At 40.0% G+C, this 23,435-nt stretch overlaps 1 protein-coding gene across 7 annotated transcripts in view; it reads right to left on the bottom strand.

Moving 5' to 3' along the window:
* KCNIP1 (potassium voltage-gated channel interacting protein 1) overlaps positions 1 to 23,435 on the bottom strand; it is a 573,342-nt gene that overhangs the window by 504,909 nt on the left and 44,998 nt on the right. The window lies entirely within an intron of this gene.

The following is a 23,435-nucleotide window of genomic DNA, read 5'->3' as shown; positions in this document are numbered from 1 at the left end:
GAGTCCAGCAACAAGCACTTCACTGAATTTCATATAAGCTAGGTCTACTTCAGTCTTCCTTGTTCAGAAATTCAATTATCCCCCCCCCAAAAAAAGGATATCAGATTTGTCTGATATGAGTGAATCCATGCTAACTTTATATCCTGGTTGATGTTTTATTTCTACTTGATCCAGCTGATCAAACTAATCATATTCAAGGTTATGCTCTTTGCTTTTTTAAAAGAAGATTGGCAATATGTTATCTATCAGAGAAAGCCAAACACAATGAGAGTGAGAGAGACTTAAAGAACTATAAACAATTGTGCTTGTCTCAGCACTGCAAAAATACTGCATAGTGCCACTATTAGACAGTTACTCTCAAATCTACATAGTGGATTACTTTAATGGCTTTACAGATACAGTGATTAGATAGATGCAGATAATAATGATAATTCTACTTAACAGCAATGTAGACTAGGGGCAGAATCCAGCCAAAGTTACATTCTTTTTAATCCCATTGTTTTCAACAAAAAAGACTAAGCACATTCCTATTTAATCAATGGAATTTAACGGTGCTTAATGTTTGCAGGATCATAATCCGAGAATTCCATGGCTGCTTAGTGCAATGCCCCTTCTGTTCTCACCTCAAATTTTTATTTTCCTCACATGTCTCTGAAAATAAAAAATAGTGATAACAGAAAAGATATAAAACTGGAAAATGCCTTGCAGAGAAATAGCTCTAAGAAGCCCCTGCACATGTACTTCGACTAAGCTCTACTGAACTCCACACTGGAATGCACTTCTGAGTAAGCATGCACAGAATGAAGCTGTATAGAACTCAAGCAAGCAAGATTATGCACTACAGTGGAAGATATTCCCACTTTAACCCAGAATAATGATTTTACTTTTCAGGAAATGTTTTCCCCATATGACAGTCAATCAGATAATATAGCCAACCCACTGAATCTTTTATGAAGAGGTGAAATGGGCATAGGGTTTTTCAGCATCTCATTGTGATCATCACTGATGCCCCAGAAGGACAAAAAACACCAAATACTGCTTGGATAGATGTCCATTTTTGTTTTGGTTTTTTCTTAGATTAGAAACTCCTGTTGAAACCCTTCATTTTATAACAGCTGTGAAAGCATAATTTATTTCCTCCATTTGGCATTCTAATGATACCAAACAAGTACCAAATGAGTCTATTTTCGGTTCCAGCTTTTGCATTGTATTTAAAATCGTTTCTAAAGATGTATCCACAGCTGGCCCCAAGGACCTTTTTCCTCCCTGCTACTGCAAGTTATTCTTGGGATATTATCTAGTTTGCAGTCTCAGCACCGAGAACTAAAATTAACCAAAAATCTCTCTTCTAGCGGCTTCCTTTTTCATAGAATCAGAAAAGAACAGTGGTAGCCAATTGGACATCCTCTGCTCTTGTTGTCTGTGTGCCAGAGCCTTCTGGTTCATCTGGTTTAAGGAAAAGCTTCACATCTCAGAGGCCAAGGATTATAATGGTCACTTGAAAACATACATTTATAAATGTAAAAACAAAAACGCCTTTGTGTGTATTCAGACAGCCTTTCAATACAATAATTTAATTGTGCAATGGAATTGAAGTTGTTGTTACTCTGTTGCAAGAGATCCAAATGTCTTTTCTCAAACTAGCTTGCCATTTTACTATAATGAAAAATCATTGTAAATTATTTCCCTACCTGCCTGTTTTAAGGGCTGTGTACTCCCCAACATACCAGTCTGATGAGAGGACTTTTACTAACTCTTAAAATAATTTTTCAAAAGCTGCTTGGAGTACTTGTCAGACAGGTGGAATTAGAATAAAAGCAACATGAGATTAGCATATTTAATGAACATGAACAAAGCTAGCTAATGTCTGGTCTAAACCACTGAGCCTCTTGGGCTTGCTGATCAGAAAGTCAGCAGTTCGAATCCGCGCAACCGAGTAAGCTGCTATTGCTCTGTCTCAGCTTCCAACTTAGCAGTTTGAAAGCATACCAGTGCAAATAGATAAATAGGTACCACTGTGGTGGGAAGGTAAACGGAGTTTCCGTGTGCTGTGGCACTCATCATGGTCCTCCGTGTCCCAGTAGCAGTTTAGTTATGCTGGCCACATGACCCAGAAACCTGTCTGTGCACAAATGCCAGCTCCCTTGGCCTGAAAAGTGAGCCTACTGTCACACCCCATAGTCGCGTTTGACTGGACTTAACCGTCCAGGGGTCCTTTACCTTTTACCTTAGTCCAAACTACCCTTTTGATTCTCTGTCATTTTTAACCATGTGTCTCTTTGTCTCTGCATCTTTGTGGTAGAACATGTTATTGTTGTTGTTGTTTAGTCGTTTAGTTGTGTCCGACCAGAGCATGCCAGGCACTCCTGTCTTCCACTGCCTCCTGCAGTTTGGTCAAACTCATGTTAGTAGCAGTAGGACATACATCTATTTAATAATAAAAATAATAATAAAAACATGGGAGAAATGAAAGAATATCTCCCTTCTTCCTTCATGCATTCAACAGAAACAGGATAATCTGTTCCCAGTGTTGTGCTGCTTTAGCAGCAAGAATAAAAACTACCTTTTCATTCTTTCTGGAAAGGTGATTCTACAAGGTCTCCTTCCTGTAGGTTCATGCAAATTTCCTCTTTCCTCAGAAATAAAAGCGCATCAGTGCCAAGGAAAAAACACAGAAAGGAGTCTCTAGAAAAAGAGCAAAGATTTGCCTTGAAAGATTTATAGTTCCTGCTGGCCGATGAAGAAACACATATTTAAATGTGCCCATAGAGGATATGTTTATCAGTATCACCAAATGTCTTTACTTGTTATCCAATCAAACAGTCTGGAGAGCATAACTGTGTATCAGTTGTTCGGTGGTAAAATCAAATTTAGAATCTTTTGGATTTATAAAAAAAAATCTCATTGCCTAATCTGATTACCAGACTCCCTAATGGGAGTCATACTCATACTCACAGCAGGAGGTGAAACAAGAACCCCCAATTATTTCTGAGCAAAGAATATAGCAAATTACTCTTGATGTGTAGAGAATAATCATTCATGAGAAGAGATTTGAACATCTTTGGTACCTTAGAAAGTCTGTTTTTAAACAGGGTTTCTGCTTTTATTCCTGGCTAGGGTCCATCCTTTAACAGGATGGCCATCTGTCAAGTATGCTTTAGTTGAGATCCCTGCATTTTTATTAAAGTTTAATAAAACCAAAACAGCTACAAAAAGTACAAAAAATAAGAAAAATACAGAGTCCTCTCTAAAAGGTAGTTCTTAACCCTTACCACCCACAGAAGGTAGTAGCCCCTATCAGTTCTCCCTTGGGATCTTTCCTTTCCCCTCCAACCCTTTCACCCTGGGTAGGAGACCAACATTTCCCTGCATCATACTCAGGGTCCTTCATCAACCATCTCCAACCCCTTGAGTATACAATTGCTGTCTGGGACTAGGCATTTGCTTTGCAACAGATGGCTGGGGATTAGCTGTGTTATGGGTGTGGCTGGTGGAAGTGCAGCATGATTTGAATGTTCAAGTTTGTGTGTGTGTGTGTGTGTGTGTGTGTGTGTGTGTGTGTAATTTAAAGCAGCTTCACACACTTCACATTGCAAGGTATACTGGTATGGCAGCTACTGTCTCCCAATAGCCTTCCTTCTGAATGTAAGTGGGTGATGACATTCAGTGGCCTTACTCTGTTCTTGTGTCTAATTGTGATGCCCAGATTCTATTATTTAAGGAGATATGCAATATAGTGGCCTGCACAGTCTTTGGGAGAGCTTTAAAATAATTAAGTTTTCTTCTGTAATATAATTTGACCTTTCTGCTCCCTTAATTTACTATTATCTTTGCTTTCTGAACATTTGTCAGATTTTGATTCATTTATAGAAGGCATCTGGTAGATAAAAGGTTGGTTCCACCAAAGACATGTTTCATGAGATCTTTTTCATCCTGCTCTGGCTAATCTGCTTAGCTTGTGCTGTGATCAATAAAGACTTTTAAATTGTATCAGTAAAAATTATTACGCTGTAAATCAAAACTCTCTCTATCAGGGAAATAATTATTTTTCTGCCTAAGTGTCAGAAATATTTTTTTCTCTTATAGAATTCTGAATGCAAAAAAAAATTGACCCCAGATTGATTTCCCAGTGTTGAAAGGATAATAAGGTATTTGGGTGGTTTTGGTATCATAGGGAGAATCTTAAAAGGATGTCCTTCCATAATATGAACCAATATGAACTATCAAAGTTGCAAAAAATACTTGCTCTTCATTCCCTGAGTTTTAACATTCTAACTTTACTGGAGTGGCACACCCAATTCAAATCAACCCTTCTGAAATTTAGTCCTGCTGCCCAATACTCTTTTCGGGTTATCTGTTTTATGAGTAACAAGGATTGGGCCTATTATTTTTACAAGATGGTCCAATTGGTAATTGTAACACCTAGCCTTTGGTTTATTTAAGGAAACACACATGTTTTCTGCGGGGCAAATGTATGGCAACATTTGTGGTTTTTTTAAGAATATTTTTTTATTAACCGACCAATCATATCAAATCAAACCAAATTACATAAATTCCAAATTACACAGCCGAATTTTAAATTTTTGTTGGGGGTACCCATATTTCAAGTTCCGACGGGGATCCAATCAACTTCTTGCTTCTTACTGCTGTTTTAATGTCCACAAATCTAACCTTATGATGTTCACAGTACTATCCAGTCCTTTCTTATTATTTTTCCACATCTCTTGTTGTTATTTTCATATATTTTTCCTTTCTCTTTGTGACCTCTGATAGTCTCCACAAGCTGGTTAGAACATTTTGTAATCCTGCATGGATATTATTATTTTTTTATCCAGTAGCCATATCCAGACGTTTTCCATATAACATCACTTCCATACATCAAAACAGTCTTAGCGTCATTAATCTTCACCAATCTGCCTCCTTTCTCAAAACCTCTGAGGAGATTCACCAGGAATGCAGTCTGAAAACAAGTCCATTCTTCCTCCTGGCTATAAATCCTTTGGCAAGATGGCGACTCCGAATTAATTGCTGTGCCATTCCAAAAGCTCTTATTGCTTCTCGATCTCCATAAAGCATACTTTTGGTTAAAGTTTATCTCCACACAGACCTTAATCATCCTACTTGGGTCAGTTCAACCAACGATTCTAATGAGGAGGGGTTCTTGTAAATCACATAGAAGGAAAGTAAAAAAGGTTCCCCCCCCCATTCAGTCCCGTTGTCAACATACCCAGCCTTTGGTGTATCTTCATCGTAAAATATTCCTGTTTCTCCAACCCGTCGTCTTCTTTCGCAGAGGTCACTTAAATTAGCAGACTTCACTCCCCTTCTTCATTTGAAATATGTACATTTGCTTCTTTTGTAATTAATTATTCCAAATTGCTGCAGCTAGTGCGCGATCAGAGACAGCGTCCAGGAGAGCCGAAGTCCACACGGGGGCATTCTGCCTAGGGCCCTCACCCCCTTCTTTCAAATTAGGGGGTGATTTGTGGGCACAGCAGGCACGGGCAGTGTTCCCCATTTCCATGGGGCAACAAGGGAGGCTGCCTACTCCCATAACAGCCTCTTAATTACCCCGTGTGGGTCGGAGAGATGGTATTGTCGGCCATCTTCCAATGCGCCCCCTAGTGGCCCCCAATGTATGGCAACATTTGGGCTTTCTTTTACAACCATGATTGCTACATTCAATGGGGAGTTGAGATTGTTTGTCCCAATATTCCATAAACCACTGTTTGTAGCTGGATTGCATACCAAGAAGGGACAATACCATACTGCCTTCTAATAAAATGTTACAGAATATCAGGCAGCTACTTGATTTATTCTTTACAGAGTATGAAACTGATAAAGCACACTGGAGTTTTAAAAGTAATTTCATTCCAAATATTGAAAACATCCATGAGAAAAATATGCTTGATTTGAATTGGATTTAGGCCCAGTTCTGACCAGCTGAGTCTCAGCTAATGTTTCTTTAATAATATACAGCAAGCTTACTATATAAAATATATATCAATAAATATTATTATGATGCTTCAGAACTGTTTATATGCTTCTGAGAAATGCCAGGAAACAACAGAGAGAATATTTTAGTATAAACGGCAGCCACCTAAGTCAACATGTATACTTGTTAGAAAGGCAGTGTATTAAATTTTTAATAACTTTCCTGATTATATGACCTAAGGACTTAAAGCAAATTTTATAGCCATTACTAATCATGTTGCTTAACTGAACAATACTGGGATCAGTTTGAGGCCAGAGCTTTAGCAGTGCTCACATAAATTTCAAAATATTAAATTTTGCCAACAAACCTACTATCCATAAAACACCCCAATACAAACACTCAGCCTAGTGAAAGATTCCCAACACATACTCCTAGGGGGAGATTCTGGCAAGGCTGAGGCCTCAGAAGAGAATGAGCACTAGCTGACATACATGCATTGTAAGAGTAAAGTAAAAGAGGCTCTTAAAACCATGGTTGTTTACCACTGGTTCTTCAAGTAGTCATCTTTGCAGACATATATGGCTTCTGCCCCTGCACTGGGCCTCATTTTGGAACTTTCTAGAGATACACAAGTGCTTTGGCAGGCAGCACGCTCCCACTCTTAGTACACACACCGAAGAGGCCAAAGCTCCCATGCAGTTCCTTTTGATCAGCACCATGGCATTATCAGTAGGGAGTTTCACTCATCTTCTGAGCTCAAGCTACATTGTGTAAAAATGGGGTTCAATCCAATGGTGTCACTCAGCTGGTGGTAAGGCTTCCTTCGGTATAATGGGGAGGGAAGCAATTTTCAGCTATTCCAACTGTCTGAAGCAGAGTTCTAGATGTGGGGGCTGCAGGAAGGATGAAGAATCACTTAAAATCACAGTGCATTATGTACATGTCAAGCTTTCATCTGAAAAATGTATGGGCTCAAAAGCAGCCATTACATATGTAATAAAAAAACCCTACAGGGGTATATCATATTGCTCACGTGGACATGAAAGCAGAATCATGTTTGTCCAACCGTTGCATCTTGTGATATTTTTTGGAAATGTGGAATAGAAATATTTAGGTAAATAATGAAGGTGGTACATAATGAATGGAAAACTTGGCCCCAATAATGTCTTGGGTTCATGAAACTTGTGGCACCAGGAAGCCTGTGTGTATGTTTTGGGTGCTAAATGCATGTTCAGTGATGTTAAGGAAGAAAGGTGCACAAATCCTAACGGATGGATTTCATTTTGCATTGTGGGTTTTGCAATCATTCTTGTCCATGAATATTTCACCAACTCAAAAATGAACTGTGCCCATTCTGTGCCCACCAAAAATAATTTTCTGCCCAAGTCCATGCACACACACACACATCACAAACAATTATTTTGAAAGAGATGGTTGATTGTATAAACCGTGTAAGCATTTTAGCAATTCAACATTGTGTGTGTGTGTGTGTGTGTGTGTGTGTCAAAATTTGAATGCTGAATCATGGAAAATTGAATTTTCCAAGCATTTAATACAGGTGTTTCTCACCACTGGACAATTTCATTATAATGACTTCTGAAAGATAAGCCAGCTATATTTAACGTTTATAATTTTATAATTTTATCATTTTATTTTGAGAGGAATGTGGGATTAGCAAAGTCATCAGCAGCTTTGTGGATACTACCTGCTGTGCCTAACTTGTTACTCTCTTGCTGGGATTGTAATTAGAGTTTAGGAAATTTGACCATAAAACTCATTAGTATTGGCACACTTTAATTTTGTGCGTGTTTAGCTAACTTCATTTTGTGGCCTGCAATTGCTTATTCTTCTCTATTTTCCTTCCCAAAAAGCATGCCAGAGGGGCTGGAGCAGATGCTACTGCCACACAGATGATCACTTTTTCCTTCAACCTCCTGTTGTGAAGAATCCTTGGCATCAGTGCCCAAAGCCTATCAATTTGTACAAAATATTGGACTGAATCCTCTGCTACATATCCAATCTATAAAAGCAGAGGCTTTAAATAGCTAGCAGCAATCAGTGACCATGCACACATAAATAAACACAGTGTTCAATCCAATATAATTGAATAATAATAGATAAAATAGTAAATAAATAAAGGCAATGCAAAATATGATCGGGGAGCACGAACAATATAATGGCTTTAAAGGCTAATATACAGTGACGTCTGAGAAGCAATCCCTCAAAGAGGAATGTAATGTGACATGGTTGTTGCACTTTCCATGGTAGTATCACTCCTCTTTTGTGGGTTATTTATGCAGAAGGTCCCAGGTTAAATCCCTGGCATCTACAGGTGGGGCTGGGAATGTCCATTCTGAAACCCTGGAGAACCCCTGTTAGTCAGTGTAGAAAAGTGTGAGCTAGATAGACTGATGGTCTGGTGGTGTAAATCATTTTCCTATGTTCCTATTTCTCTGGAGCACAAACCACCATTCTCAATGTTTGCTGTGTGGAAGAATCAGAGGTGTGACCACCTGTCAAATAATTAAGACTGATGGGTGTTTCCCACCCATAAATGGCATCCCCTTGAGACACGTATGTCACTATATGTCAAGGAGGAAAAGGATTATAGTGGAAGCTGCAAGAGATTTTTTGGTGGTGGTTTGAGAATTAATTGTGTTCCATCAGTTCTTACCCAGAAGAATTGTGACTGTAGTCTTAAAAAAAAAAAAAGGCTCAGGAAGAAGATTTTTTAAAAGTAATTTTAGTGTCCTAACTCATTTCTGCTTTGAATTTCAGGTGAAGGATATCCAGTGCTGAAATGATGAGTGTTTCTTGTCCTGGTGTTATAGAGGGGATTGCTCAATGTTTGGCAACCATGTTTGGAGCAAGATCCCTGTACCACTAAGTGTGCTTTTGGGCACCAAACACAGCCGTCTGGATACTGTATGGCCTTTTTGCAAGTCTAGATTTATGAGGAATCATTAACTTTGAGCCTCAGGTGAGTTAGCAGTTAGTTACAAAATCTGAATAGAACCTGTCTGAAGCTAGGTTCTCTGGAGTGGAAAATTTTACATTTTACATTATGGAGATGGGCGCAGCTGGGGGATAATTGAAGGGATGCCTTTGTGGCATGGATGGAAGCCTACTTGAATAACAAGGGACAGGTTAGCTTTTACAATTGATGCGGTTGAGGGATTCTGTGAGTTTCCAATCTCCTTCCACAAGCCTCAAGTATAGACCTGGGTATCATATGATTAATGCTAAGCTGTGATTTTGCATCTGCATATCCTTGCTCGGTCCCTGCTGCTGCCAACCTAGTAGTTCGAAAGCACATTAAAGTGCAAGTAGATAAATAGGTACCGCTCCAGCAGGAAGGTAAACGGCGTTTCCGTGCGCTGCCCTGGTTCGCCAGAAGCTGCTTAGTCATGCTGGCCACATGACCCGGAAGCTGTACGCCGGCTCCCTCGGACAGTAAAGCGAGATGAGCACCGCAACCCCAGAGTTGTTCACGACTGGACCTAATGGTCAGGGGTCCCTTTACCTTTACCTTATCCTTGTACATGCACGTGAGGACTAGGAACTTCCTCCCAGTACAAACACATCACATCAGAAGTAGAAACTGTCAGTTGGAACCAGTGGTATTCAATGAAATTTTTCGTAGGGGAACAGTTAGCGCCAGAGGTTAGTGCCTGCAAGGGCGATGGGGGGACGGGACGTAGTGTGCTTGACGTCCTTGACGTCGCACGCATTAGCATCGTGCCTCTCTCCCTAAGCTGGTCAGAAGCTTCCTGGGTTTTGGGAAGGAGACACCAGGCTTTAAAACTTACTGGGAACATTTAGGGAATTAGCCTAGTTGCCCATGTCTACTGACCATGCACCACTGGTTGGAACAATTCATGGAATCATAGAATTGTAGAGTTGGAAGGAGACCCCAAGGATCATCTAGTTCAATCCCCTGCAATGCAGGAATAACAGCTAAAGAATCATTGACAGATGACAGTCCAACCTCTATTGAAAAACGTTCACTGAAGGAGAGGCTAAAACCTTCAAATAAGGTAGTCTGTCAGAAATTTCTTCCCAATGTTTGGTCTGAATCTTCTTTCTTGTAATTTGAATCCATTGGCTCTGGTCCTACCCTATGGAGTAGCAAGAGCAACCTTGTTCCATCTTCCATGTGACAACCCTTTGGATACTGTATTTGAAGGTGGCTATCAAATCACCTCTCTGTCTTCTCTTCTCCAGGTTAGACATACATAGGACCCTCAACCATTACTTATAAGGCTTGGTTTCCAGACCCTTTATCATTTTGGTCACCCTCATTTGCACACATTCCAGCTTTTCAATATCCTTCTTAAATTATGGTGCACAGGACACAGCACTTTAGATGGGGTCTGACAAAAGCAGAATAGAGTGGCACTATAACTTATTTTGGTGAAGTGAAAGCAGCTCTCCCTGTTCAGTTTTCTAGACTTAGATGATCTTAGAATTTAAATAAATAATTATAGGGTAATTCAGTCCATCCCCTGCATGAAGCAATGCCGCCTTTTTGTGCATGTATGTGTATGGGAGAAGGATCCAGTGGGGAAAAGAGAGGTATCATATTATAGAGTAAGATAATACAATGGTATGCAGTGCATGCTGAAGAGGAAGACGTTACTTTAAGAGATGTGATAATGCCCTTACAGTGCCTAGGCTAGCCTACTCAGAAGTAGGATCCAACAAGCTGAATGGGACTTACTCCCAGGTATGTGAGTACAGGATTGCAGCTGGTGCTCAATGGGACGTACTTCTGAGTAGACATGCAAAGAACTGTGCTGTTAGTGTTAGATACTTAGTCCCATTTCATTTAAGGAAAACCCAAAACCTATACATTGAATGTGGTGGGATATAATCCAAGTAAACATTAATAGGTCTGGTCCGCCTATCACTTGCTTTTAGTTTGTTGGATTAATTCTTTAATTACAAATGACAACCTGAAGATTGTGCAAAATAACAAAATATCATCCATGTTCTCAGAGAGTGTAAATTTGAATGATGAGAAGCACACAGGAGGGATAATAATATAACAAAAATGACAACTAGGGCACAAGTACAGCAATAGACCTAAGAATTGACCAGAAGGAAAGAAAAAATAGGATTATACAAGAGCAGCTTTGAAATAATATAAGGGTAGAACATCTGACCAGAACAACTTGTGAGATTTAGCAATCCATGTTATTCTTTGATAACAAAAGTTCATGTTTGGCATGTGGCAAGTATTCAACTGCAAAGACATGTGGTATCCTACAGCTAGCATGGCAAAGCTTGCAAAGTTTATGTAAGTAATGTTTCTGAAGCAAATGTGTCATTAGATTATAAACTACATCTTATACAACAAAAAATAATATTTAGAATTTATTGAACTCTGATCAATTCGTACTGGGGATATAATAAAGAAAATGCTTATTTGAAAAATATGCTTATGCAATGTCCAACACTTATGAATTTTTGGACAAAATTATTAGTATGTATAAATATGACAACTATTGCAACATATTAACAGATTGCTTTTAGATGCAGATTGTGTATGGATCTCTACTGTTCACAACAATAACAATGCTCTGAACCAGAGATCCATGTGCATTCCAGCAGATTTGTTGTTCACACTAATCTGCTTCGTTTGTTTAAATTAGCTGGAAAACCATTGCTGCTGAGGTAGCCTCTTATGTACACACTGGAATAATTGGCATCTGAAACAGATCACTGGAGTGGGGCAAATGAATAAGGAATAAGTTCTACATTGATTGCTCAGCATAAATATTGTTTACAAACACCCATTAATAATTAATTAATGGCAGCCTAATTAAAACACCACATTTTTAAATTCTGTAATCACGTTAGTTAATTAAGAGTGGCTTTTGTCCCTCCCAATGTGAATATTGCCTGCTGTCATTTACCAAAATTCTCCTACTTAGCAGAGCCATCTTCCAAGAACTCAGAATAGAGTTATGCTTCTCACTGGAAAGCACCTTAGGAGCTGAGCTGAGAATGTATTATTTATGCCTTCTGAGGTTACGTCACAGAGTCAAACTGTGTTGCAAGCAGGAATGAGGCAAATGAAGAGCAGTAGAGAATCAGCAATGAAAACTGAAGCAGCACTTTCAAGTAATTTGTCCCTGGGAGAAAGACAAGGGCAGAGGAAAAGCATGAGTGGTATCAGAACTGCATGTTCAGGTCACAATAGTTGATTTATAGGAAGGCAGCTGTGATTCTGAGACAGAAAGAACAACGCACTGATTCAGCACGAAAACTGTACAATTGGGTTCTGAAATATACTCAGAGTTGAGAGTTGATTTCATGCTCTTTATTCAGCTCATAGTGGTGAGGAGGGAATGAATGTCCCCTCAAAGTATCTGCTTTATATACATTATTTACACAATGGGCTGCATGCGATTGGCTAATTCCGGAATTCTCCTGTAGGCCAATCAGGTTGTGGATTCACTTCTATCTGGAGCTGGATTGGGTGGCTCCTGCCGACCAATCATACTGCTGCATTGTTCTAGGACCAATCAGACTGCTGCATTTTGGATCCTATTGTTCTAGGACCAATCAGACTGCTGCAGTTTGGATCCTATTCAACTCAGTACATAACAGGTTCTCATTGCTTTCAGTGATCAGAGTGAACAAGAGAAGATTGCTAATAAGTGCCATGAATAGCAGTGACGGTAATATGAATTAAGGGCTGCTATGTCTGACGTCATATAATGGTTTTCTAATAGTAAAAAAACTGAACAGAGAGATGCTTCAGGAAGGAACAAGAAAGTATTTCAACAATTAATTTTTTTAAATTTTGGGTTTTTTAAAATACTTTTTCCTCTGGCCAAAACTTCTACTATAAGTGAAGAACTGTGATGAGTGGATACTACCTGCAGTGCCTAACTTGTTACTCTCTTGCTGGGATTGTAATTAACTGGCTAAGAAAAAATTATTCAAGGGGGCATTAGGAAACCTCAGTTGTCATTCTGATTTGGTAGCTTGACTTTTATGTCATGCAAGGAAAGTAAGTTCATTAGGAACATAGGACGCTGCCTTATATGGAGGCAGGTAATTAGTCAATGTGGGTCAGTATTGTCATCAATACATTGACTGCTAGCAGCTCTCTTGAATTTCAGACTACACCCAGGCCAACAATGCCTAGTCCATATCTATACATCAGAAAGAATATCTGCACAGTACTTCAAATAGAATTTTCATTATACCAGAAAAATGCAATGCATACAATAGCCCTAAGTATGTGCTGTGCTTAAGAACCCAGTCACAGCTTTTGCTTCAAATAGTTTTTCCTTTCTTTCTATGACTGGACCACCAGCTGAAAAACAGTCTCCTAAATGTTGCCAATTACATCCAGGAATTTTCCAAAATGTACTGATTTTAGAAGTCCTGAGCAGCAGTAACTTCCAGATACTTCAGAATGCAATGGCTTGTGAGAATTGTCCTGCAGCAATAACCTGGCTAACAGAACAGTCTTTGCATGTCTACTCAGATATATATAAACAAGAAATCTGTTTTCTTAAACTAAAAAAGTGCAGGCAGCCTATGGGTGAAGAAAAAAACCAGTGTGCTTCCTACAGTGCACATGGATCTCTAGTTTGGTGGTTTTATTTTTTGAACAGTAGATGATATTTGTTTGCATTAAACAATCAAGCCACTGACACTTGATCAAATGGTAAGCAAATGTCAACAACAAATCTTTGAAATACTGGGTTTTTCTGAAATAGTATTGCTTTGGGGCATAACTTTATCTTCAAGGAGAGAACTGAAATGAATCACCCTGTCTGAGAAAATACTGCTTTGCTGCTTACTATATTCAAGGGGCATCAAGACACCTCAATTATTGATCTACAGTCCTTTATAGCTTTCTTTAATATGCTTTACTGCTACCAGCAGCATATCTTTATAAGTTTATATAAACAGAAACTTACATCACAGTCCCATGCATGTTTACTTGGAAGTAAGTCCCATTGTGGCCAATGTAACTTTCTCCCTAGTAAGCTCAAGTGGGACTGCAGCCTTAATATAGCATATAACCAATGGCAACATATATGGAAAACAACCAGTGCATGCATGAACCTATCCATACCAAACTACAGGGCAAAGCAAGGCTGGGTATGTGACTGAAGCCTCTGTTGCTGCCTGTACCAGTTTCTGGAAGAAGCAACATTGCTGCCTTCTTTTGGAAATCAATAGAGACAATGGGAGGCTTGGTTATAAATCTTATTCATTAAGACAATGATGTGTGAACCAGACTAATGTCCCTCTCTTACCTAGTTAGCAAATCTAAATAGGCTTAACCTTTCCGTAAAAGAAATCACATTATTATTGATGTTTCCAAAGTGACCATGTTTTATAGTAGTAAGAATAGTATGCCAACTGCAGAGAAGAAACTTCTTCCCTTGAGAGTTTACCATTAAGGTTTAATATTTGCACTATGCTTTCTTTGAAGTACCTATCATCTGCTCACATCACATAACATCGCCGCACAAATCATTTGGGCTTTTTTTCCTCTTTAATGTCAAGGTCTTGCTAACATCACACTACCCTCCTCATTATCAGAACTTAAAGTACATTAGACTGCTGCTCATAAACACTTGGCAATAGGAAACAGAAGTCAATTTGCTAACAGTTTGCTTTGTGGAAATGCTTTTCCATGAAGGTGAAAGTCATATGTAGACAAATGATGTCATTTAAAGACCCTTGAACATAGTACTTCAAAAGTAGCTTGTAAATGCAATCAGATATTTTTTTTTTAATCCAACAAGGGATGTTAACTGGAAATGGAAACTACACAACACAGTTAATGCATTTTTCTTTGGAAAACAAACCCCTCAATGCCCTGAAGATTCCACAATTCAAAGTCTTGTAGCAATAACTTGGCTAACAGCATAGGCCTAGTCATGTCTACTCCAAAGTACGTCTCACTGTTTTCAATGGAGCTTACTCCCAGGTAAGCATGCATAGAACTGCAGCCTAGGCATGCTTCCAATATATTGTTAAACATTCCTCCTTTCCCTGACACAATGAGAAATCCAAGGGCAATACTACTGCCTTTTATTTGCTTTGATGACTGAGGCTTAGGGAGTCTTTATAATATACATTTTACTTAAATATATACAGGTAGTTCTGCTAACTCTGCACCAAATTCCCAAAGAAGCCCCCTCCCAGCCCCTCTCCAGTTTCAGCTAAATCCAACGCCAAAACCCTCTGAGCTCCTAATTCAAAATACAAGTTGTTGTTTTTACATACTTCTGCAAAAATCTCAGACCCCAGCTTCTACAGGTAGAGTGGACTGCACCACAAAATTCTATACAGGTAGAAAACTAGAACAGAGGCAAGTGGCTCATGACAGATCCTCCCCTGAATAACAGACATTCTCATGTTTAAAAGAAGACCTGATATACTACTGCTTCAGTTACTAAAATATAAAGGCCACTGGCAGAAGACACAGCAGTTTCAGTCAGAAAGCAAAGCCATTACTGCCTAATGATGCGTTTAAGCCTTGAGTGAGGCCACTGCAATTATGATACAAACTGGATGCAAATAAAAACAAGCAGTCACTGGTCTGTTGGTCTCCCTCTCTCTCTCTCTCTCTCTCTCTCTCTCTGTGTGTGTGTGTGTGTGTGTGGACTCAGCTATACAGCTGCAAATAAATTTTTTTGAATGTGTTGTAAAGTGCAATATACAATTGTGACACTAGATGGTAACTGTGAGCTGCAGCAAATTCTATGCCTTTTTCAAAACCATTTTTTAAAAAAGCATTTTCACAATGTTTTTATCATGTGTATAGATTCCACCGGTGTGTGTGTGTCACATATGAAAATAAAAAGCTAGAATTTTAATGGTTTAGTTGTTGGCATGAAAGCTGCTTGCAACTGCAGGTAGGTGACACTCCCACCAAAATGCAGGCTGCCCCTTTAATATTTTTTAACACTGAAATGAAGTGATCCTTTCCGCATCTTAAAAATATAGGGAAGGCTGAATGTTGATGATGTTTTATTTAATACATTTATACATTGCTCAGTATTTAAGATAGCCTCTTCATAGCTGTCAACTTTTCTCTTTTCTTGCAAGGAATCCTATTAGGAATAAGGGAATTTCCCTTAAAAAAAGGGATACGTTGACAGCTATGAGCCTCTTAGCGGCTTACAAAATAACTCGTGTGTGTGTAAATAAAACAAACAATGAAACTGAGAAACTACAGTGTAATGCAATGCAATATTACGTAAAACTATAATACAATGCAATCAAACAACAACCACTCCCCAAATGATTGTACTGCAGATCTCTTTAATAAAGTGGCAGCTCTAAATCTACAGCACAATCACATCCTTCCCCCTCTCATGTTAAGCACTTTGCCAATGGAAGAGGGATGTGGGCCACCTCCTTTAAAGCACCATCCAGATGCTTTCAGGCATTGCATTTCGTGTACCGACCATCTGAGCCATGTTAACACAAGCATCTTTTCAAGTGACATGGTCTTCCATGAATAATTCCATACAATTGGACGTTATAGTGGAGAGTAGGGGCTGTTTAAGTTTGACTTTTCTGCTCTATATAACTAAGAGAGTGGCAAACAAAATCAAACTTTAAAAAAAATTTCAAGGTAATTAATTATTCATTAAACTATCTGCAGACAACTAAAAGGTGCATTTATGTTAATGCTATTAAAAATGTATAGTTGGTAATGAATGGAGAGTGCCCAGACACCTTCTCTTGGAGTTTAGATGTTCGTTTGTTATCGGCACCAGCTAATGGATAATGCTAATGGGTAATAGAATTTCTTGTTCTTAAAGGGGAAATCCTTTGGTAACCAGGTATGAAAAATGTGAGGAACACAACCCTCCTGGCATTTTTATCACTGAAGAATTCAATATGGGGGTGGTATGTTAGAATGCTTCCAAATGATTTTTATTTGGCTTTAAAAACATACAAACCACAGTACCCTGCATGTAAAAATAACTTTCATGTCAGGAAGAATGCTAGGCTAGAACCAGACACATGATAGATTTCTAAGGGCAGAAAATGTGTTTACAACTGAGAATACTGAAACATGCAGTACCCCCTCCCCCTGCTCGATTCTGAAGTACCACAGTCTCATTGGATTGTACTACATGCATTTTCTGAACATGTAGTTCTGCACTAACACATTCTTTTTTTAAATGAACCCAACCCATTTTCTGTACTGCTGTTTTAATATTCCAATCATACCTACATTTGTTAAATTAAAGGACAGTCAAAACAAATCAATTATATACTGTACATACCAGACATGTTCTTTAAGTTTGAGGCTTGTTAGCTCTACACACACACACACACACACACACACACACACACATTTTTATCAATTGGGAAATCATACTTTCTTGCCAAGTGTGCCCAGATTGTTATACTTTTATAAGACCTCTATCCAACTTCTCCATCAACCATAGCTTCTTCTTTTCTCTACTCAACTTCAGCTGAGCTTTAATGGGAGCTGCTTCTGCCATTTCTAATCTTCATGCGAACACATAAGGAGATGTGGTTTATGTGGCTTGGTGGGAAAGATGTGGGATGCAGAGCTGAGTTAAAATTCTCACTCAGACATCGACTTATTGTATTAAATTGGGGAAGTCACTGGCCCTCTTCAGGAATACTCCAAACGAGTTCAGCAAACAGGCTTGCAGAGGTTCTTCATGTGTTTTAGAACCATGGAAAGTCTAGGTTTTAAAATGCATGGGAGCTTCCACATGAACAGGAGCCCCAACTTCAGACAGTCTTACATGACTTCCAATATGACAGGGATTGAAAACACACTTGTCCCCATGGGCCCCCTGCCTCATGTGTTCACAGAGCTTGGTTAGAGAATGTTTAAAGAGGGTTGCTGGTTCTCAGCTTCAGTTACCCCATTGTAAACTGAATTATAAAACTGAACCAAATCATTGTTCACGACAGTAAAGTCTGGCATCATATATTGTAATGTCGCAAAAAATATTCACAGAATGACACTAAGCCTTTAAAAAAATATATCATGTTTTACACACACACGTAATTTTTAAAGACAGTGATACAAAAAAAGGGGGGGGGGAAATCCCTCAAAGCAGATGCTTTGAAAGTGCAGTATGAAGGAAGGGAATCCTTCTGGTCACTTGGTTCTTGTTGCTTCTATTAACTTCCTAACTGAATTACACCCATTTAAACTTTACTGGAAGATTATTGGACCCTGTTGCTGTTTGCTTCTAATATCTTGAACTGCTATTTTCATATTCTAAAGGATCTGCCTCAGCAGAAAAGCAATCATTTACTTAGTCTTTGGCAAAAGACAATATACTGGGTCCTAAATTCAGCACAATAGTGTGGAACCTAGGTCAGCCTCTCCTCTATAGATCAAGATAGAAGATATCTGCAGTTCCCATTTCACTCTTCTGAGTCTGGCAGGTAAAAGTCCTAAGATGGTCAATTTGCAGTTGATTCATAATTTGTCATGTTAACCAATTAAATGCAAATACAATTGAATGCTTTCAAAACTCCAGTAGAAATACTTTTCTGAGATGTTGAAAGACATGTGAAATGGCTTGCACAGGTTTTTTAATGACTTTTGATCAGAAGAAATGACCATATTTTATACCTTTTATTCAATGTTAATTGAAGTAGCACAACATAACTAAAATAGTTTTAAAAATAAGCAAGTGGGTCCATAGTTCCAGCCCCCTAATTAAACTTTACCCACACCAATTAATCAATTAAAATGTCAATTTGATTAACATACCGTACCTATTAAAATGAAAAGTTTGCAACCCAAAAGAAATTCATGTGTAACTATGAAGCTGTGCCTTGATGTGCTAAAGGCCAGTTTCTTCCTTCATTTTGACTATCTGGCTGAAAGAGCATCCATCTTCCCAAAGTGCTCTTGCATGTATGTGTTTTCTGCTTCACTGAGCAAATAAAATACTTGCCGATGTTAGTTCAGTTGTAGAACCTCTCAGCATGCAACATCATCGCCCCATAATATTTATGGAGAAAAGGTGTCAGCCATGCATGACACTTTTCCAAAGTTATAGATATTTTTTCAATCTCATTATGCCTTTGTATCACTCTGCAAGACTTTTAAATATTGAGAGAGATAAGCTTCAGTAAGGACATTAACCTTGTGTTCGAAGTTGCATTCTCAGAGTCAACCTGAAATAAGAGATTCCAAAGTGACTTTTCATCTTTCATGGGCAGTACTGTAGAAATGCTGAGCAGAACTCACTCTTTTATAGAATTTAACACCAGAGAATGCCATTGATGCAGCTATACAGCACAGAATCTAATCCAGTGCACACTGTGTGCATACTGCATGTTTCGTAAGTCTTTAGGTTACTGCCTTGCCAGAAAATGGCTTGCATTGGCACAGATGCAGCAGCAGCATATGCTGAGTGAGGCAAGCATGGCAAGACCTCCAGCTATGCTGTGAGTCAAGTTCATTGCTAATGTAACAGCTTACCTCTCTGTCAGGCAGCTGGTAATAATACACTACTAAATAATTTTGTAGCCCACATTTCACCAATACAGAAAAATAAAGCAATCATAAAACAATTAAAAATGATTCAAATTAAGTCAAGAACAAAAAGCAGAAAAACTAACACCACAAACCAACAGCGACAATGTAAGCTAGCAGCTGAAAATGGGTTGAAAGAAAAGTGCTACTTGCACGCACAGGCACAGTAAGTCCCTTGCCAAGAAGCTGGTGGCAGAGGGATGCAGAAGTAGAATAATCATAGTACAATGTTCTTGGATCAAAACAGGCCACAACTTTTATTTATTCCAAATGTAAGTAAGCTTTGGCTTAGGCATTGTGTATCCTGAATGATCCGGGATGATGGATGATGACCATTGGAGGTTGATTGTGAGATAAGGTTGCCCTATGACATACATCAAATAGAAGCAACCCATCAGGACCGCCACCTTGGGGAGTGCTATGGCCCTCAACCCCCATCTGGGTGTAGGGACAGAAGCACCTCCTCAAGGATACTTTTAACAAGATACCCCCATTTCCTTGGAGGGGGAAGGCAGACACTTAAATCACACTCCCTCCACCACTGATGAAGGATCCAACCCAATGCCTTATCTGCCCAAAGTTGTGACAATTGCTAAGATAGGGGGGGGAAAAAAAAAAACCTCAGACAGGCCCAATTTGCCTGGAGGAGAAATTCCTTCCTGATCCCAAATCCAGTGACCTAAACTTTCATAGCAAGGACATACAGTAAACCATGCTAACGAGGTGGAAGAGAGACTAACTCGCAACTGAACATGGAGGTGGGCCTGAATATATCCCCAGGGAGCAACAGAGTCCCAGTCAGTGCCGCCTCTGGGCCTGCTTGTGATTGATCAGTGGGTGAGAAATTCAAATCCCAGTTGCTGGTGGGAGAAGATATGACGTTCCCTGCCAGCTGTTGAGATAGCTGCTGGCAATGGGGGGGGGGGTTGTGTTGAGCCACAACTGCTGCTTCATATTGCATGCTGAGCGGAACATGCCCACAGCACACTAGAACAGCAGGTGCTAAATTCACAGCCTATGGAAACACAAGTTCTGTGGCAGCAACTGAGAATGGTTTGCTTCTTATGAAGTCAAATCTAATCACACACTCTAGGGAGGTTCATTTGGGGCGCTCATTACAATTCCTGTATAGTTTTAGGGAACAATAGATCAAAGTCAGTATCTAAAGAAAGGTTGGAAAATGCAATGGATACAGAACTGCAGTCATATTGCTTTAGTCCTTAAACAGCTACACGGGTTACTAGAATATTCTGAGGTCCATTTAAGGACCAAAGCAATATGACTGGAGTTCTGTACCTATTGCATTTTCCAACCTTTCTTCATGGGCAGCCCCTGATAGAGCACATTGCAAGTCAAATCTCAAGATTATTAAAGCATGGGTACAATGGTCATGCCTCTGTATTCCAGCAGAGGGTGCTGTTATAATACTGTCAAATAATGGTTAAAAGCACCCTGAGGTTATTTAATTATTCAGGAAAAGGTCTGTATACAGAAGTACTCTAGAAAGGCATTTCCCCTTCCAAGCAGTCCACTAAGTCCCTCATTACTATTACATCCACTTTGTCTGGAGTAGACTGATCTTAAGTTTATTTGTCTAGCTCAGGGGTGGTGAAGCCGAAGCTTACCCCACCAATCCACTATAGATTGCCCAACAGCCCTGTGACTTCTTAATTTTGACCTTGGCTCAACCCACCACTGTGCTGGGTCTATCTGAATTCAGAGTTTACTTCCAGAGTCTTTCTCACAAATTAGTATAGCTGCAAGGCAGCAGAGGTCTAAAGTAAGTTTTCCTTCTCCTAGATGGGCTACCTCCCTAGCTTAACAAGCCCCAGCTGCCCCTCATTTCCCAGTACAGCACATGCAGAAACCACTTTATTGACTGTTCAACTCACTGCTCAATCTGCCAGAGCCTGTCTTCACATGCAGGGGGTAAACAAGTCCCTAACTCACTGAGGGGATAAGACCTACTGGCTACCCTCATCTGGCTTAGCCAGACAGTCAAAGCTGTCTCCCAGGATGTGGCTGCTGTCAGATGCTGACAGCTTCTAGGAGCTGCATGTGAGAACTGAGTGCTGAATGCCATTATGCTTTGGTCATCTTTGGGACATCTTTGGGAAAAGAAACAACTAAGGAGTAAATCCGACACACATCCAGACTGTAGTCCCTAAGACAGTGTTAGCTTACATTGTCGTTGCTCCTGCCAAATGTATTGCTCTGCTTTCCTTTGGACCACATCAGTAAGGCCAAGTGGGGGGTCTTGTCGTAGGAACAGCCCAGAACCTCCATACACACTGCCCAGGCTTGAGACCCAAGGAGGTCACTTCATTTTGACTTCATCCCTGGAGGCACATTCCATTTTCTCTCAAGAGAAGTGGATGGCAACAACTTGGCTAGAACTTGGGAGAAGTGCAAATTTCAAAGGCATGCTGTGTTTTGGTTCATGTATTGTTTCAGAAAGCATAAATTTAGCAAGTTTGCCTTTAAATGTAAACTGAATTGAGTTTCTCCACCATCCCAACTTTCCAGAAAGTGTGGTTAGGATTGCCAGCCTAGTGTGCTAAATGCTATGGCTAACAGCATTGTTCACTGACTTGACCAGCAAAGGATTTCCCACTGAAATTATGGTCTGAGGCACAAGCTATATGTAACAGTAAAGGTAAAGGTAAAGGGACCCCTGACCATTAGGTCCAGTCGTGGCCGACTCTGGGGTTGCAGCGCTCATCTCGCTTTATTGGCCAAAGGAGCTTTTTAATTGGCCAAGTACAGCTTCCAGGTCATGTGGCCAGCATGACTAAGCCACTTCTGGCAAACCAAAGCAGTGCACGGAAACACCGTTTACCTTCCCGCCGGAGCAGTACCTATTTATCTACTTGCACTTTGACGTGCTTTCGAACTGCTAGGTTGGCAGGAGATATGTAACAGTAGATGTCTTCAAATGTGGGTTATTCTGTCCTCAATCACAAGCAGGGATGGAGCTACCTGCCCCGGCACCCAGAGCAGTGCGGGGGTGGGGCTAGCTGCCTGTGGGGATGGGGCTAGCCGCCCACATGGCAAGCATCCCATTCTGCCCGCATGGCGAGCATGGGGGGGCGCTGCTAGCCACCTGAGCAGCCCTAGTGGCCCGCCGCCCATGCAGCAAGCATGGGGGGGGCAACGATGTCACCCGCCCTCACTGCTGACACCCGGTGGACACCGCACTCCCCGCACCTGCCTTCCTCCACCAGTGATCACAAGGAGTAAGGTGACTGTACTTGTGTGCATTCTTACATAGAACTAAGCCCCAGTGTGTCTCCCTAGCACGCGTTTTTCAGACTGCAATGTTTGAAAAGCCAAAGGGATGCATAGGTTAGGGATACTATCCTCATACTCTAAGTTCCGCTCACTCTGCACTTTGGTTCTAACACCTAGAATAAGGCCTTTTAACATCAAACATATCTATCCTACTCCTAGTTCAAATTATGAACAAATTCAGTATGTGAATGCAAATAATTGAACTTTGCTGCCTTCTTGTGGTAATACAGAGAATTTGCTGTCAATCCTTTCTTTATAGAACTGAGTAAGCCTTACCTTCACCATTGTGGGGATAATGACATAGGCTGAGGCCTGGTCTAAAGACAAAGCAGAACAAGATGATAGAATCTTGATTTGGTAGAGTGGGCTGTACCATTTCAGTCTGTATGGATGCACCTCACATTTCTAATGTTCCCCCACATTAAAGCTCTCTACAGAAAATGAAAACAAAAAATATGACGGGGGGTGGGAGGGAGATTTGGCTTAGTGTTCTCTCTACTGTGCTAATTTCTCTTTGCTGCAACTATGTTTCTAAGTAGAGCATTCGAAAATATAATCCCTGCTTGTAATGTGGGGGGTATTACCACCTCTACCAGCTCAGAACTTTGCCATCGCATTCTTTTTAATGTGTGTAGACCCAGACATCAGTGACCACTAGCTTTGCTTCACATTGGA

The sequence above is a fragment of the Podarcis erhardii genome, assembly GCF_964252035.2.
Source record: "Podarcis erhardii genome assembly, chromosome: 2".
Lineage (NCBI taxonomy): Eukaryota > Metazoa > Chordata > Lepidosauria > Squamata > Lacertidae > Podarcis > Podarcis erhardii.
The sequence above is the reverse complement of the archived record's forward strand: the minus strand, read 5'-3'. Positions and strand labels throughout refer to the sequence as shown.